Source organism: Zosterops lateralis (assembly GCF_965231275.1).
Source record: "Zosterops lateralis genome assembly, chromosome: 6".
In the NCBI taxonomy this organism is placed as follows: domain Eukaryota; kingdom Metazoa; phylum Chordata; class Aves; order Passeriformes; family Zosteropidae; genus Zosterops; species Zosterops lateralis.
The window spans coordinates 11,475,265-11,493,226 of record NC_139761.1 but is presented as its reverse complement, the minus strand read 5'-3'; positions in this window follow the sequence as shown (position 1 = coordinate 11,493,226).

Below are 17,962 nucleotides of genomic sequence, written 5' to 3'. Positions count from 1 at the left end.
GCAGGTTGGCTGGCACCAGCTCTGCCTACCAGCCAAGAGCTGGCTCACAGTCCTGCCCGTGCTTTGTTCCCTTCCCTGATGGACAGCAGACTGCAGGGTCTGTAAGACTTGGAGGGGAAGCCAACATCTGCTTGGAAGTTCTGCCCGGAGCCAACTGGCATGACGAAAGAGCTGAAGATCAGTGGTTTGTTACAGATGAATTACCCTTTTCAGGACAAGCCACCAAGTGCCTTTGTTTTTCCAAATGCTGACACTTTGCCCAATTTTTTTTTTTTTTTTTTTTTTTTTTTTTTTTTTTTTTTTTTTTTTGTACTAGCTGGCAAATGTGTTAGTGCCCAGAAGCTTTCCAGATTTTCTAACTGGCTGGAGTTAAGCTGTTGCTTCTTGAATTGCTGTTCTCGTCAGCCAGTCCTTGTGGAGACGAACTTTGTGTGTGATGCTCTACTGGTATTTATGGAGGCCAGTGATGAGTTGATGCTGGCTGAGTGCCAAATTCCCACTGTAGACCTTCTATCACTCCTGAGATGGACAGGGGAGAGAAAATATAAGGAAAAGTTTGTGAGTTGAGGTAAGGACAGGAACAGATCACTCACCAACTATGGACTCAACCTGGACAAAAAAAAAATATTAATCAAATCAGAATCTAATTAGATACAAAGAAATAAAAACTAAATCCTTAAACACCTTTCCTCTACCACTCCCTTCTTCCCAGGTTGTGTCAATCAGGCTTCACTCCTGATTCTCTGCCTCCTTGACAATCAGTAGCATCATGAGTAGGATAGATAACCAATGTATTGTAATTTCCTGTTTGTGCTGATTCTGATCACCAGGTTTGTGCTTGCACTGAACCTTTCTCCAGGACAGAGGGTTGTAAGTAAGGGTGTATACTTGTAAAAGACCTAGAAGACCTCTTCTGAACAGAGTCCCATTGACTTCAACAGGTTAATGCAGAGCTCTGGAAACTTACTCCATGACTTGAAATTAAAAGAAATTCAGCATAATACCTTTTATGCTGTGTTTCTTATACTTACTCATATTTTTCCTATTCTACCCTTATAAAGCCTCCAAAGCTCCAGTACGAAATCAAATTCTTTGCTTGTCACAATTTAAAGTTGAAGTCAATTATCCCTGTCCACATGTTGTCTGGATAGTCCTATATGGACAATAAAATAAGAAAAAGTATAGTAATTACCATGCCTACAGGCAGTATGTCAGCCTGTGAGACAGGCAGTGGCTTAAAAGGTAGTCTGATTTTTCCTTAAGTGGCTTGTCTTTTTATTTGATGACACTAGAAACACAGTAGGCTAGATTTTCTGCTAGGGTAATGGGGTGAAACTGTACACATTTATAGCACCAGAGTTCCCACAGCAGCATATAATTTATAGTTTATTCTGTAACAATGTTCATTGTTAGTACATCTGAAACCAAACGAATCTTTGTGAGACAGATTGTTCTTATTATTGGAACAAAAACATCACATTCCTAGTTTTCCAAGAAAGGGTCAGTGGTGTTGTTTTGGGTCTTTTTGGCTAAGGTAATAAAAATGGGCACTTGAAGAATGAGGCAGGTTTGGGCCAAGTTCTCATGCTGTACCCTCTATTGTACAGCTTTAATCTGGGACATATATAAACTCTGTCTTCATTTAATGCAAATATTGGCCTATGTAAAGCCTCCCCTTACACTTTCAAACTCTTTAAAAACATATATGTTCTTTTAACTGGATCTTCCTTGCCTTGCTGTGGAGAAAGTAAGCACTGATCAATATCCTAGGGGGCATAGGAAAGTGTGAGCCTATTATTTGTGCCTCAGGGTTTGCTGGGTTTTATGCCTGTCTCCCAAACTGCTGATTTATTGAGACATTCAAGGCCTGTTTCCTTTGCTGCTAGCATCTCAGAATGGTACAATTAAACTCAAAATTTAGAATCAGTCTCTAGGTTCTCAGAATAACTTTGTGAAAAAAAACTCAGGGAACATATTTCCTGCATTGTAGCATCTCAACTGACTGACTGACTGACTCCCTTAAGGTAAGCACAATTTGCCTCTTGTGAGTGGTTCATTTCAAACTGTGAGTTCCACAAAAAGAGAAGGAACTGAAAAAATCCCAAGCGAGCTAAAGGCCTTTTGGAAGTCAGTCTCTTAACAAGAGTAGGAAAGGGAATTTCTTCTGGGATGCGCAGCTTGTAGGTGATGAGTCACAGTGGAAGGTGTGCTGCTCCTCCAGAGCAGTTGATGGTTAGACCCTCCCTTTTTTCTGTACTATGTGGTTTCCATTTGAGAGCTAATTACAACTGTGGTAGGATCACATAATGATCAAGACCACAAGTTCATGCACTTGGCTGAGCTCTTGGGGACTGATGATGGCTGATCTCTGAGAAAAAGAGTGCCTACTTTTGGACACAAAACCCACAAAAATGTGGTGTCATAAGCTAATAGGTACCATCCATCTCTGTGAGCTGGGGTGACACCAAACCTAGAGGCTTTAGCTATTAGATTTTTGTAAAAACAGATCTATTGAATTCAATTCTATCTTCCCACTCTCACAAAGAGAGGATTTATTTCAGGACATCATTTGGAATAAGACTTTTTTTTCTTGTGCACATCTTGTATTTTTATCTGTTTCTCGTTTGCTGGGTGTTTCAACAATTTATTACTGGCAGGAAAAAAAAAGTCATATTCTGTATGTCAAAACAGCACAATTTAGAAAGATTTTTATTCACTTTTAGAGGAAACCAATCTTTTTTCTTGTTTTTGCATATAAAATTGTCTCTTTTGCTTCTAGTATATTGTAATGGTACAGCTGGCCTCAAAATTAAAAAGCAGTCTCTATCCAGAAGGCACAGTGCATATACTGAGGAAAATCTGTGAGGAGCATTGGTAATAAGGGTCTCTTTGCAAAGTATTCATTGCTTTAGGCAAATTCATAACTTTGAATACCTCATATTACTGTACGCAGGAGTTCTGTGACAGAATTATTGTCTTTAGAAATTTTGGTCACCTGCATTGCCATTAATTTGAGAGACAAAATGATTGTTGTTTTTATGCTCTTTGCTCCCATATAGAAAACAAAAATAATTCCAAAACATGTAAAGACCAATACATCACAAAAGGCAGGTTTGTCTATTTAAAACGTAATTTCCATATGCAGAGTTTATCTGAGTATTTTGCAAATGGAGTCCACAGAAGCCAACCATGACAGCAAGCCAAAAGCACTGTCAATTATCAGATTGTATATGCAAATCAGACAGGTAGGTACAGGATGTTTCAGATTGGCACCTTCGGGACTCAGATGCTGAGGGTACGAACTGTAGCTGGAATAAAGTAAGCTAAAGTATCAAACGTTTGAAAATGCACTAGTTAATAATTTACTATCCATAAATAGACCTTCTCTAGGAGCAAAATGATTTGTACTCTGAGATACAAGAATCCATTTTTAAATGCCACTCTTTTACTGAATTATGCAGTCAGGACAATAACAAAAGCTCAGTTGCAACTAGGCAACTGGGTGTGGATCTTTTCTTTTGAACACCTCTGCAGAGTGATGATGGATTCTAGCTGCAGGCCACACTTTCTGTGTCTCCAAAGCCTTGTCTGAAAGGGATCAGCTCCAGCTGCTCAGTCAGGTTTCAGGTCACCATGGTACTGGTGCTAAGATGATGAGCTTTGTCCCAGAGAGATGATAATCTAATGGAAGGAAAAAATGGATGTAAAAATTGTCATTTCCTATTTCTGTAGGATACCCCACCCAGAGAAATCTACTTTTTTTTGTTTTCTTTTCTGTAGTACCATTTAAGTAATTAAAATTATACTTTAAATATGGGTGAAAAATAGTTTTTCTGATGTGTAAGGGATTTAGGAATGCAAGCCCAACTGGAGAGTAACTTCACAAAGATAATTCTTATCTTTTTAAGATACTAAACAAACCCTGATGATGAAAACTAATGCTAGTAGAGCCATAACATTTAGTAGGACAGCTACTTCTAGATAGTGGGACTTAACAGACAAGTTGAAGTTTTTTAAAACCTATGACTTCTAACCAAAAAGATGTCTCCTGAAAGCATCATATACTTCAAATGCAATAGGGTTTTCAGAATTTAATTACCCAGACATTTGGTCAGGGAAAGAAGGCTTACTGTACTGCTCCTTTGAGAACACATCCAGTTTCATGACATGTTCAGGGCTTTACTTTCATATGTGGTCTACATGACCTACCTCTGTGACAAAGCAAGAAAGGAGTTGTGTTTCTCCTTCCAAGTGGAAGAATCTCAGGTTGTGTTTAGCCTGTTCTGGCTTGATTCATTCTTTTCTTCCCTCCTTTCACTAAACCACTTACGTCCTAACAGGCAATCCCAGCTTCCATATCTTGAAATCCCCTAAGACGGTTTTAATTTGGGCAATTGAGTCAGACTGGTTTCATTTTTGTCCCTTATGGATGGTAGAGCTCTTTAATACTGGCTGTTGCTTTATAACAGTGTGGTGAAGAGCACAAATAGCTGTTCAGAGAATATACAATAAACACTGTATCATTACTGAATTGTACTGAATTACTGAACCAAATATCAGTGCCAGGGTACAAGCCAAATAACAGTGTTCAACAGTGCATAGTGTTCACATAATATCTTAAACATGTAAGCTTAAAAATTGTTCTTGTCTGGCAGAAATACTCCAAGTGGACACCCTTTTATATGTTATAAAACCCATTCTATCTGATTTGTGAAAGCCAAACTGTTTCTATTTACCACAAGCATTTTCTGAGTCTTCCTTCACATTTCATAAATGAACTACACAAGGGCTTCTAACTGAAGACTCAATCAAGCATCTTGATGAGGTGAATGAAGAAAAAGAATCCAACAACTCAAAGCTCATATCTCTAAGTATCCTGACCAAATGAATTTTTAAGCACAGCAGACCTCTGCCCATGTTCAGCCAGAGTTTGAAGCTATATTTGGTCCTTTAGGAACTGTTCCTAATTCACTTTAGTTCTTCTATTCATCACCAAAGCTCTGTTGAAGTAAAGAAACTCCATAAATAAAGACCTCTGTCTGTAAGGTATTTTTCTAGTCTTGAAAATGCTGATTTCTTATCTTGCAACAACGAGGTGTTCTGTTTTCCCCAAAAGGGGCAGTTTGCCTTTTGTATCTGCTTATAAATTCCTATGAACATTGCTGAAGTTGACCTCAGTCTAAGTGGCTGAGTTTGAAAATAGCCCAACCAGGTGGCTACTGCATTTACAAATATACTTCCTATTTATTCATTTAATTTTATACATTTAATTACAAATTTGTAACTAGTCACTGTAACAAATTGAGTTTTTTCCGTGTGACTGGAATTCCCAACACTATTTATGCTCTTCTAGGGACAGCAGCCCAAGCCTGAGGAAGGATTCGTTGGGGTAGTCTGTGAATAAACAGAGGATGCAAAACAGCTCCTCTTTCAAAGACAAAGAAAGTATTCATAGATATATCTCAGCACATCAACTGTCTCACCTTTTCATCTCGGTAATTATTGTGGGTGTTACAGAGCAGAATTGTTTCCTTTAAGAGCACTCACTGACAAATGTGCCTGTCTCATTGTCCTTGCCTTTCATTCTGCCTTTTCTGCTGGACATGGAGAAGTCCCCTGCTCCACTGCTTGGTGTGAAAGTCATGCATCTTCTCCAAAAAAGGTTCAAGCATCAGCTAAACCTTTACTTAATCATACACAAGTTTTCAGCCTGGACTGGCACTTCTCTCCATCTGCTATTAGCCCACTAGGGTTGGGGTGTGGCTCTACTTGCTAAGAACAGTCTAAAGGTTAGTGCGAAATTTGGGCAAAGCTTAGCCCAGGTCTGATCATCCATACTGCAAGGCCATCTTGCATTGTTATAGGTTTTGCTGTCAGTGCATCTCTGCTTGGATGTTTCACTGGAATTTCTTCGGTCATGTGCTACAACTCTTACCCACAATAAATTTTGTAATTTTTGTAATTTCTGATTGCCAAATTGTGAGATGAAAAACGTGCTTTTTCTGAGTACTGTGAGAAATTGTGATTAATCCTTTTCAGGTGATGAAAATTCTCATTGCAGTGTGAATGATCTAAAATCAAGAGAAACAGTGGGACCTATCTTTTCTGTTTAAGACAGGTGGAAAATGTCACTATATCTGTGTGAGACAGTGATTGTGATTGGGTGGAAAGGTTCTGCTGAGACGGCAATGCCTTCATTCTCAGACACTGCTCCTTTTGTCAGCTCTCACTGCCAGGCAATCAATCCTATGAGCTGCACTATTTAGGATTTGTGAGCTTCCATGTCCATCACCATTCCATGCTGTGGTCTGAACCTGTCTCCAGCAAGGCCCTGCCTTGCCATGACAATAATCCACTATATTTCTTTTGCTGTTTGGCAGAAGAGAATCTTGTTCCACAGCACTTTGGAAAGTCTATCTGTTGCCAGTGCTATTCACCAGGAAATGGGGCCTTGGTGGATGGAGTTGGGCAGTGGCAAATAGCAACATCAGCAGCACAGCAGGCTCAGCTTCCCTGTTTGAACCTGGGTTCCTGCCAAAGGGTGAAATCTGCAGCTACGACCACTTACTGCCTCTTACATCTTTCTTGGCTGGAGGAGGGCTCAATGCTCCCTCGTGAGCACTTTTGGCCACACCCAAGTACTAATTGTTCGGTAAATTGTTTTAGTAAAGCTTTAATTATCAGCTTATTGCAATTTTAATGACTAGGAGACTGACAGAGGCTGAAGTCAGTCTACCTGTCATGTATTATTTTTTATAATTGCGGATCTGCTTGCTGTTCATCCAGGAAGAAATCTGTTTACAAGCATGATATTTATAAGGTTTTATTCCTGTTCTAGGCAAGATTTATGCGAAGAATCACAAGGCACTTTTAACATTTACTGTGCAGACAACTTGGATTAAACCTCGCATGAAAGATTTTATCTCTTGGTTTCCAAATTTGCAGAAGGTCTTATCCAAACTTGTTTTCAATGTATAAATGCTCAGGCAAATCACTGCCTGTAACGAAAATATAGAAAGGCTTAGAAAATACAACCTTAGAATGGAAAAACTTTTACATGGAGTACATTGGTGTAAAGAGAAGGAGAACAGATTTTTACTTGCATCTACAATGAACAGGAAAAGTAGTAATGAGGCTAAATTGTATCAAAGGAGATTTGGGCTAGACATTGGGGAAAATGCTCTAATGGTGATGATAATTAACCACGAAATAGCTTACCTTGAGAGAACATGGGCTCCCCACAGTTACAGCTTTTTAATATTGAAAAACCATCTACGAGAAGCAGATTAGGTTTTCCTGTTTCTCTCTTGCTGCAGGGTAATAGACTAGATGCCCCCCCTGCAACCCTGCCTGTAACTTCATCAGCATTAATTTGGGAGTCAGAATAAGACTATAGATATATTCATCACTGGGATTTTGTAATTAATTCTATGTAGAATTGGTGATTTAGATGCATTTCCATAGTGCAAGCACTTTCACAGAATGGTGTTCAGGCAAAGCTGATATTGCAGTTCTGAAGTACATACTAGAATCAGAACTGCTTCTCTTGCTTTCTCCCTAGAAAACAATTGTGATATTTGTTTTATGGGCATTCAGGTATGTATGAGATTGTAAGGCATTTTGCTGTGAATTGCAGACTTACTTTTTTTTTTCACTCTGTAAACTATGACAAATTTTGTGGAGTGCTTAGGGCAGACTGCTAGCAAACAAACACATAATATTCTTCCACAGAGACAGAACTTTACCCTTCAGAGGCATTGCACAAAAAAATCTAAAATAAAGATAGCAGAGATGTGTCCAACTGTTCGAACGAAAGTTTTGAGTGTGGTCTAATCAGTTACATCAAGAAATGCTCAGATAAGTCAGTAGCTTAGCAGATTTTTTTGACTGCTTTTTTTATTCTGTGAATTGGCTAAATCAGATTTGCTCTTGGATAGATGAAAAGACAGTTTTATCTGCTTCTATTTATAGCTCTGGGGGAGAAACTATTGCACCTGCTCATACTCATATATATAACCTTTCACATTTAACAGACAAATGTTGCATGGAAAAAAAAGCATTTGCTACAGAACAATGTTACTCACTTCAGAGGACACTTTTTCTGCCAGCAGGGCCTTATGGTTTTGCAAAAGCTGCTTTTGGAATCTGCAGTAACTTTACAACATGAGCACAAATGTGCTTATGTGTCTAAATACTTTAATTGCCAAAAGATTGTGTAAAGGACAGTATGGAGCTGTGTTTCAGCAAGGGATCTGTGTGAAGATGAAAATCCCATCTGGAACACAAGAGAGAGAATTCTCAGGGATATGTAAAGCATCAAAAGAAAAGCAAAGACAAACAGGCAGGCAGAGGAGAGGATGGTTGACAGAAGGAAAGGAAGTAGATGGACATGAAAGTAGAAATCTAACTGAAATACCAATTCAAGAGACTTCTCAAAAGAAGACCAGATGCTCAAATTTTGTGCCAAGAGACAAAAAATAATCAAGTAAGAATCATGTGATTGAAAATGACAAAAATACAATGCTAAATGACTTCAATAGCCAAGGCTGGAAAATGCAGCTCCTTCTGGGTGTTTTTAGAGTGTTTCTAGAAACTTTCTCTCACCAGCAAATGTGAGAAACTCAGAGGAATGTTGAATCAGATAGAGAGAAGTGAGGCAGGAGCTGCAGTTGCCTGTGCGAAAGAGACTGTAGTGATCAGAGGTGGTTGCAACACTGGCAAGTCTTCATAGGACAATAATAAGAAATTCATGACTCCTGGAAACTGCTGAGGACATAATCAGGCCTGGGCTAGGAATTGCTGTTATTAAATGGAATGTTGTTTATAATTATGAGTCATAAAAAAATAACCAACCAAATAAGAGAAATTAAGGAACTAAAACAAATTGTGAAAAACAACCAACCAGACAAAAAGCACAACAGGTGAAAAAGTCCTAAATAGCTCCAGGATTTGTCAATATCCCAGCTGTAGATTTTTGCACTCTAAGTATATTAGCAGCCATGTTTTACTCCATCATGGCCACAACTCAGGCTATTTGCAAGGGCATAAAGGGCATTACTTATAGTCATGAGAATGGCTTTATTATGGTGATCTGAATCCAAAGGAATCCCTTGCCACAGCACTTTTTTTTTTTCTTTTTTTTTTTCTTTTTTTTTTTTTTTTTTTTGTAGCATGCCTTGAGGATCCTGGTTTATTTTTAGGCAGCCAAAGAGTTCAATATTGAAATCTAGGAGTTGTTCATTGACTCTGAATACATTGTTTCTATCCAGAGGCTCCATAAAATGTTAATGAGCATGTCTCTTACTTTCTCAAAAGAATAGGAACCAGGGATTTAGGCAGCTAATTTATTATTACTTACACCAGCATGCAAATGAATCTATCACTTGTACCAGCATGCAAACGAATCTGTCCTTCTCCAAATGCAAAGAAACATCCTTAGACAAAAAAACCCAAAAACAACAAAACCAAACAAAAACTCTTATTACCTCCATGATTCTCCTCCAGAGGCCTCTTATTTGAAAAGGAATATGTTTCCTGCACATAGTTTCAAGCACACTTATGTGCTTCTTTTTGATCTTTGGTGCAGGTGATAATTGAAAAATGGAGGAACTGCTGTAGGAACTGAAAAAAAGACACAAAAAGTGCTGGGGAAGGGGAGAATATGAAAGCAAAGAAGATTGGTAATAGAGAGGGGGTAAAGGAGGTGGAAAAGAAGATTTAATCCACCTAGCTATCATTCAGCCCAAAGACATGAAACAGAAGTGGTGTAAAGTGTTCACAGTAGCACAGAGTGTAGTAGCACACAGAAAGTATTACAGTTTCCCAGCATGTAATATAGATCAAGTGCTAAAAATGCTGAAAAGGAATTTGCTAGGAAGGACAGGCTGTGATATCTGCCAGAACTTCATATACCTACTGAGAAATCTAGCCCACATGTGGTGTCCAAGACAGTGACTGCTGAAGATTTAAGAATTTTGTCAGAAATTTGGGACCAGATTTGAAGTGATGAAAATATGACATTTGAAGACATAAAAATATGAGATCTCCTCTAGATACATTACTGTTCTCTTCTACAGTAGAAATCTGCTTCTAAAAATATAGTTAGTAAGTGAGCATCATACCCAGTAAGCCCCCATTGCTCCCCTTGTATTCTTCTGCGCTGTTTCCCATTCACTGTTCCTCTTGCCCACCACAGCCTAGGCTTGGTCACTGCCAGAGCACTCTGAACTCTCAAATCCTGTCTCCAGCACAGGTTAAAAGAAGAGAGAAGGAAGGAGATATTCACAGCAGTGTTTTTCCATAGAAGCTGTAAAAGCATCCTGAACTACAGCTAAAATATTATTTTGTCACATCTGTCTTACAGATGGTCTTTATCTATCCAAGCTGTGGGAATTGACTCTGGGGAAGCTTTGTGTGAATGTTCAAGGTCAGCCAGGCCTTGTATAAACTATGGCACAGATTTCTCTCAATTCATAACCCAGCTGAAGAATTACGGATGTTCTTTCTTCACTTAACAGTATGTTAGGTCATAGGCTAAAGGAGGAATGAAATGTGTCCATCAGGTTCTTCTGTTCCCTCCCTTCCTGCCATTAGTTGTCCCCACTAGGACTCTTTTCCTCCCTTAGTCCTTGCATAGCTCAAAGTAGCTCCAGGTCGTAGGAGAGGGCAGCAGGAAATCCTGAAATAAGTTGCATACATGCAAAATCCTATGCCTGCATTAAACACAAAACTTTATACAGAGAGATATAATAGAAAGTCTGCTTACTCTGTGGGGAACCAATTTCAACACATCTGGTTTTCTGCAAAGCTAAAAAAATTGTTAAGCATGAGGGAGTAATTCAATTTTGCCATCCTCAGTGTCTCCCACTAAGGATATATGCAATTAATATTTTATTTATTAATTATCAAAGGTATTTACAAAGCTTTCTATTTTAAGAACATCACAAATACATAGTATGAAGCTATGTAATTGTGTCCTGATGTAGAGTTAATTTGTCTGTTCAAAAAGTCTTCTACGAGACAAATTATTATGTACTGAAAAAAAAAATTGCTAAATTATATAGTGAAAAATACAATAAGCCTTGTTCATACTTCCTATTTCATTACTTCACTTTCATTACTATTTAGTAATTCAAAGTAGTTCAAAGTGAAATAATTGAAGGATATATTTTTGAAAAGGAATGGTGATGGAGTCATTTGTTTCTTTGATGACTGCCCACTACTTTATTAAGCATGTGAAAAGTGATGTTTCTACACCTAGGAAGACCTATGAGAAATATTTGCCTTTAATAACTTTCTTAAACCTTTTTTTCAGTCAGCATTAAGCTGACATGGGGCACTTTTAGTGTCCTGCTCCTGGCCAATCTCAAAGGAATGAATTAGACTAAAATATAGATAGGTCTTGTAGCAGCCTTCTCTCTGGCTTGGCTGCTCTGGTGTGTGGACATCCTCCAGCCAACTGACAGCAAGAGTCCTTATGAGTTTTCATGGCAGCCCAAACAGCTTTAGAGCTGTAGTGCCTGGGCATGGAGCAGCCCTTCCTGTGGTGGTATCTGGCTTGTCAAACCTGGCTCTGTGCACCTCTGTGAGCCACTGCATGAGTCACTGTGTGCATTAAGAGGCACACACTTGTGGTGGAGGAAGCCATTGGTTGTAGTAGGATCAAAACATGTTTTTCAATGTAGTTCAAGGCCTTGTGGTTATAGCAGTCCACCCTTTTCAGTGAGATTTAATGAAAGCCTATAATATTAATTTGTATTACCTTAAGGGTTTGGCTTTTTTGAGCTAAAATATGTGTAAGTGTTCTAGGAAATAGGGTTGAATAAACCCTTGAATAAACCATAATAGGAAATGTAACTAAAGGTATAATCCCAGCAATAGGCCAAGCAAATTGCTTTTTAAAACAAGAGGGAATTCCACATGGATCATGTGCATATGGTAAGAAGGCTAAAAATGACCATTTATAGTATGGGGTTATAATTTTCTCCTAAATTGTCATTTGTTGCAGATGTGAGACGATGACATCCTCTCATACTTGGATGGCACAAATTATTTGTTGGGATATTGAATCAAAATAATTTATTTCTATAGAATGACTGAAATTGTCTTACCGATTTATAAAAAAGTCTTTAGTAAATGTGTTGTAGTGTTAGCTAAAGGCAGAAGAGTTATTACAGACCATTTAGATCTTCTGTACACATTTACAAATGAAAGCAAAAAAAATAGTTTCAAAACGTGGCAAGAATTTTCTCTGGTTGTGATCTCTTTTCAGATTTATAATGAAAATAAGAAATTTCGGAGAGCAGACATGTCTGCTTTGTAGAAACCCATCTTTTCCACCAAAAATACTTCATTTGAAAATTTCAGCCATCTTTAAACTATCTGATCTCAAAGACATACTTATTTGTACCATCTGCATGTATGGAAAGAAGGATATTACATTTTTAGCCACGTAATTTTGAGGTCTGCCTGGCAAAGTACAGGAATTGTTAAGAGATGCTGGATTTCCTCAGGAAAGAGAGCCAATATCCTCAATAGCATTGTGTATTTATTAAAAGACAGAAGCAAGAATTGACTTTCTGCATCATCCAAACTTTTAGTGGTGCAGAAGGTCCTTCCTTTTCCCTTCCTTTTCTTTTTTTATTTTTTTTTTTTCCTTAAGAAGAAAAGCAAGCCATAAGCTATTTATGGTTTTATTCTTCACTTATGGAGTTGCTTTACAGAAGATAATGTAGGTTTTTTTATATGCTCAGTAGGGGCATTTATTTCACTTGTTGCAGTCTTGTTGCAGTCCCCCACAAAGTCATCACAGAATACAGGGATGCATCACCAGTACTAGACAATAAACCTCCACTTGCCTTAAATCAGTCTGTTGAAATTCTCCATAGGTGCAAGAAAATCACAGGAAGCAAAACAACCCAGCACTACTCTGAATCTCATCCTTCCTCAACCACCTCCCTGGATGTGAGGTTTGCTGCTTGGTCCTGTTTGCAGCCCAGATAAACTGCCAGTCAGTTTGGTAAGACATCTCTCAGGCAGTCTTTAGTCTCTCCTGAGAAAGAAAGGAACAAAGCAACTGAGAACAGGAAATGAGAAAAGCATGCAGTGCATTTAGCATTTAGAAATGCATGCAGTGCAAAATTGCAGTTCCAATGCCCTTCCAGCAGCTGTTGTCATGAGGTGAGAGCCCTCTTCCTCTTAAAAAACCACACTGTCACATAAAGAAAATCCACCCCCACCCACTCAGCATCCTCAGGGAGGTATCCCCAAAGCAGCAGTGATCTTCCTTTCCTCTTTCTCCAGTCTGGCTGCACAGGTCTCACAGCAGAGGTCCTGGGACTCTCTTGAGCCTTCGAAGACCTACCCTGGGGTGATGATGCTGAATCAGTGGGTGATGACATTGAGTTAATATGCTGGGTCAGGGCTGAAAGGAGCAGGGCTATCATATAGGTCCTGAGGTGAAAAAATGGTGCCTAAGCAGGTTTTCACAGCTGAGATGGTGTAGTCAAGCTGGTCCCTTGCTCCAGGAACAGCAGACATGAGGTGTGGCGTTGTCCTTTGCTTGCATCCTGCTCCAGCAGAGCTCAGGCAGAGCTTGCTGCCATCCAGCCTGCAGAGCATTGCAATTACAGCTTTTCCCTTGCTCTGTCCCTTTATCTGTATGCTCCTCTGTGTACCTTGGGAAAGCTGACTGAAAGCAAAAGTTCACTATTCCTTGCTCCAGCCCCAGTGCAACAGCTACTCAAATTAAAAGATAGACCCGCTGTGAAATAGAAAGTGTTCCCGAACTTGCAGTGAGTTCTCATAAAGAAACTGTACCAATCAGTTCAATACCTGTGGCTTCCTACTAAAAGCAAATGATATTTCACAGCAGATAGCCAAGCACACAAGGATGTATAAATGAAGCAAAATGCTCTTTATTCGCCTTTTGCCTTTACGTGACCACATTGTGTGCATGGAAATACAAAGGGATTCCTTCTCTTTTTAAAGGCAGACAATGAAAATACCTAGGTTTGGCCACATGAATTCTTCCAGTAATAAACCAGGGCTAACCTTCTACTTAAAACTCAATTTTCTCTTTGAATTGAAAATTTTACTTGCATCAGAATATCTTCTTGGTAATTAGCAAAGAAATGTGTCCAGTATATGAAACCATAAGCCCACTGACAGGAATGCCAAGACATATCTTTTAGTAAAAGTTGTTTTAAATTTTGGAATGAGATTGAATTTTGTATCACGTGTTCTTAAAGAGCTCTACATGCCCCTAGAAGAATATCAATCCAGGTATTTTACCCCATGGAAAAGACATTTCTTTACCTATTGTTATGATGGATTTCCTTGAAAGAACTCAGAATTACTGTGCAGTTTTTTGCTGTAACTTTTTCAAATTATTTATTTTTCAATATTGAAGGCTAAAGTTTTATTCTTTACATTTGATGTTCTCCTGTGGAGCTATCCATCACTGAATTTCAAAGAACATGAGCCCAATCCTCATGCTGCATAAATTAGCTAATTAATAACCATAACATTCAAAGGAGATTATTTACACTAGCTTAAAATCTATGGTCTCTTGGTGTCTTTAAAAAAAAAAGAACAGAAAATAGGGTGGGGTTTTTTTACATGCATAGTATATTAAAAACCCCAACAACACCAAAATCCAATCCTAAAGGTCATAGCACACATTTAAAGACATATATAGCTTGATTTTTAGCTCTGGCCAAAATATTTCCAGCACAATGATGAGAAAATAGTTATGTTTGTTCCACCAACTTACACCATCAATGTCTTTTAGCCATTTTTATCTCTTGTATATCTTAAGCCACATCTCTTTGCACAGCAGACAGGAGATGGAACAGGAGAAACATGGTCCTCTGGCATGTGGGGAGATCTGTACAGCTGCATCTCTGGTGGATCATCTCTTTCCCCATATTCTGTTCTGCACAGCTATACCCTTCATGAAATCTCTGAGGCACACATTGCTGCAAGAGAGGAAAGTATGTGTCATCACAGAGTAATGCCTACTCTGCTGCTTATGCTAACAGACACTATGAATCTCCAGCCTGATTCAACTATTTTTATTTTAAATTCAGTAATGGATTGGGACTTCGATCACTTTTCTGATTAAAACATCTGTAAATATCTAAATAATATCTTCAACAACTTATAGACAACATTAAAACTGTAAAATAAAATTTGCAAAACAGTGAAAATATTTGTATTGTCCAGCCCATAGAAGTAAGAGAAAAAACTGGTGTGAATTGGAGGGGTAAATGATGAAAATTACTGGGTCTTAGTGTTCCAATGATACTCAGGGGATAGCAAGAGAATAGCTGAAGTAAAGATGACAAAAATTACAGTGCTGAGAAATGACTCTAATAATCATCAATCCCGCTCCTGTCATCTGAAATCGACTACTTTTCAAATGTCAGGAAGGTATAAATGGGACATAAAATCAGGTAGATTCCTGTTGAGGCCATAGAGGGAGGGGTAGATCCCTTGCCACAACAATATCTGCTCCACAGAGGGCCCTGCTGTACTGTCCAATTCTCAAGCTGCCAGGCCTTGAATGTAAATTAGAAAGAATAAGTATTTTTTATTTGATCATGGTTACTACCAGTGTGGTACAATGTCCCTCTCTGGTCTCCCTGAACAATTCACGTTGTCTCTTTGCCTGTTTTCTTAAACAACATCTGTTATGCCCGGATGAAGTTGAGTTATCTCAACAGCCTGCCTGACTCTGAGCCCACTAAGGATGGGCTTGAAGTGACTCCACTCCACTTGAGTGACTTGGTGGCAGGTGTTTCCAAAGCTTTCCTGCTAATGAGGTTGCTTGCCAGCAGAAATGTTCACATTTGCTCATAGCTGTGATGGACAGGTTCTCTGTGACTGCTCGTTGTTTTAAATCATATTCCATGAAAGGACTAACTGGGAAAGGTTGGCCCCTGTAGGAAGCAGAAGATTCCTGCTTGTCAGGGCAGAGGTTTACTAGTAGAAGAGGGATTTCTGTGGCACAAGAGGCAGAGGCCTCTGAGCAGTGAGCCCTCAGCTCAGGCATAGACTGAGGAACTATTTAGAGGAACAGAGTATGAGATTCTGGGACTCACAGACAGTAATAATAAATACCCAGGACCAGAAGTGATTGCTTTGTGTTTCTTGCAACTCAGAAATATTCTGTTTTGTTGGAAACCAACTACAGAAGCAATCAGGTACCTGCAAGGATAGACTGGGCTGGAGTCATCTTGGCAACACCAGAAGAACATTAGCACAGCCATGGTAAGGCAATGGTTCATTTTGCTCCCTGCTGTCTCCTACATCACACATGCAAAGTCGCAGCAAAATCAGAAGACTATCAAAAGCATTCTGAAAATCTAAGAATTTATCAATCACATCATCCTTATCTATATTTCTATTTAATTCTAAAAAGAACTGTAAAAGATTTGCAATAAAGGGTTTCACCTTATGAAAAAACCCCATACTGACTTCTTCACAAAAAAAGTTTGACTCTTGCCAATTAAAACCAATGTATCACATATACATTAATTCCACTCTTTATTATAGTTTCTAATAATTTTCTCTGCATTTCTCTTCTTCAAAAACAGACTTAATGTCACCACTGAGTCCTCAGATACAGATGGCAATTTAAGTAAAAGGGCATACACCATGATTAGTAATTCAGCTATTTCATCCTTGATTTCCTTTGGAGCCCATGAGTGAATACACCCTGGTCCTGGGGATGTGTGACTGCTCATTTTCTCAGTCACTTCCAGCATCCCCTTCAGAATCACTTCACTTGATGAGTCCCCCATAAAGAATGATTTTTCAACAGGAATATCCCTCATTTCTTCTGCCTTGAGCAGTGATGCAGAAAGTTTCTACCATCTCTGAAATCCCTCTGTGTTCTCTGAACAGGTTTTTAATATCCAGTTGATGAGTGGACCCTACAAATTTTCTGGCAGACCCTTTGTTGCTCTCACCTGCTGTTTTTATCTTTGTTTCTAGACATACAAAGGGTGTAAATATCTGCATTCTTTCCTACCCAGTCATTTCCAGGTTCTTCTATTTTAAAGCAACTGGTTTAGTGCATGTTCCATTAAAATCAGGTTTATTTGAGCTTTGAAACATTTTGGTCTTGGAGACATCACTTCAGGACAAAGCCCAGGCAAAGCTTTCTCAGAGAACTGGCCAATGTAAGGTCTCTTCATAAAGCTGTTCTTCTACATTCTGTTAAAGGGTTTCATTTGATTTCCCACTTCTCCCAAGCAGGACTCATCAGGAGTCTAACATCTGTACAGATCAGAAGGAAAAAAAAATGTTTCTGAGGTGCTTCAGAAATGTGTTTATTTTCAGCAGTTCCCTGTAAATAAAAAATGCTACCAGAATCACTCTGAAAAAACAATTTATGTTTAATTAATCATCGGATTTTGTTTTCAAACTTACAAGTAAATATTTATTTGATGCTTTTGAGTACCTGGGGTTTTTTTCAGATATTGTACATTTTCTGTCATTTATTCTTACACCCACCAGCCTAAATCTCAAGAGAGGACATCTGTTACTGAGCTGTCTGTGTATAAGCCTGGACTTTCATCTAAAGAAACCATACAAGAAATCAAACCTGATTGTCCAGTTTGTTCTTGATATCCAAGCAACACGTAACAGTTTAAGGTCTCACTGCTTTGAAAGAGCACACCAAAAGTACTTCACATCCTAAGAGTGATAGCATGAAGGAAGCAAATACTGAAGGAAACAAGTTCTAGACTCCATTCACCTCAGAGACTCTAATCTGGATTCCAAGGGCAAAGGAGCAAGCCCTTCACAAGGAAAAACTGGGAACCCCACGGTTCATCTCTGTCCTGCAGCGACCTCTCATGATGGCTGTCCCAGGAAACTGTTAAGATGTGGAGGCTTGTGTGAGCTCAAATGAGATGACATTTTAGAAGCAGTTCTTGGAAACAAAATTAACCAT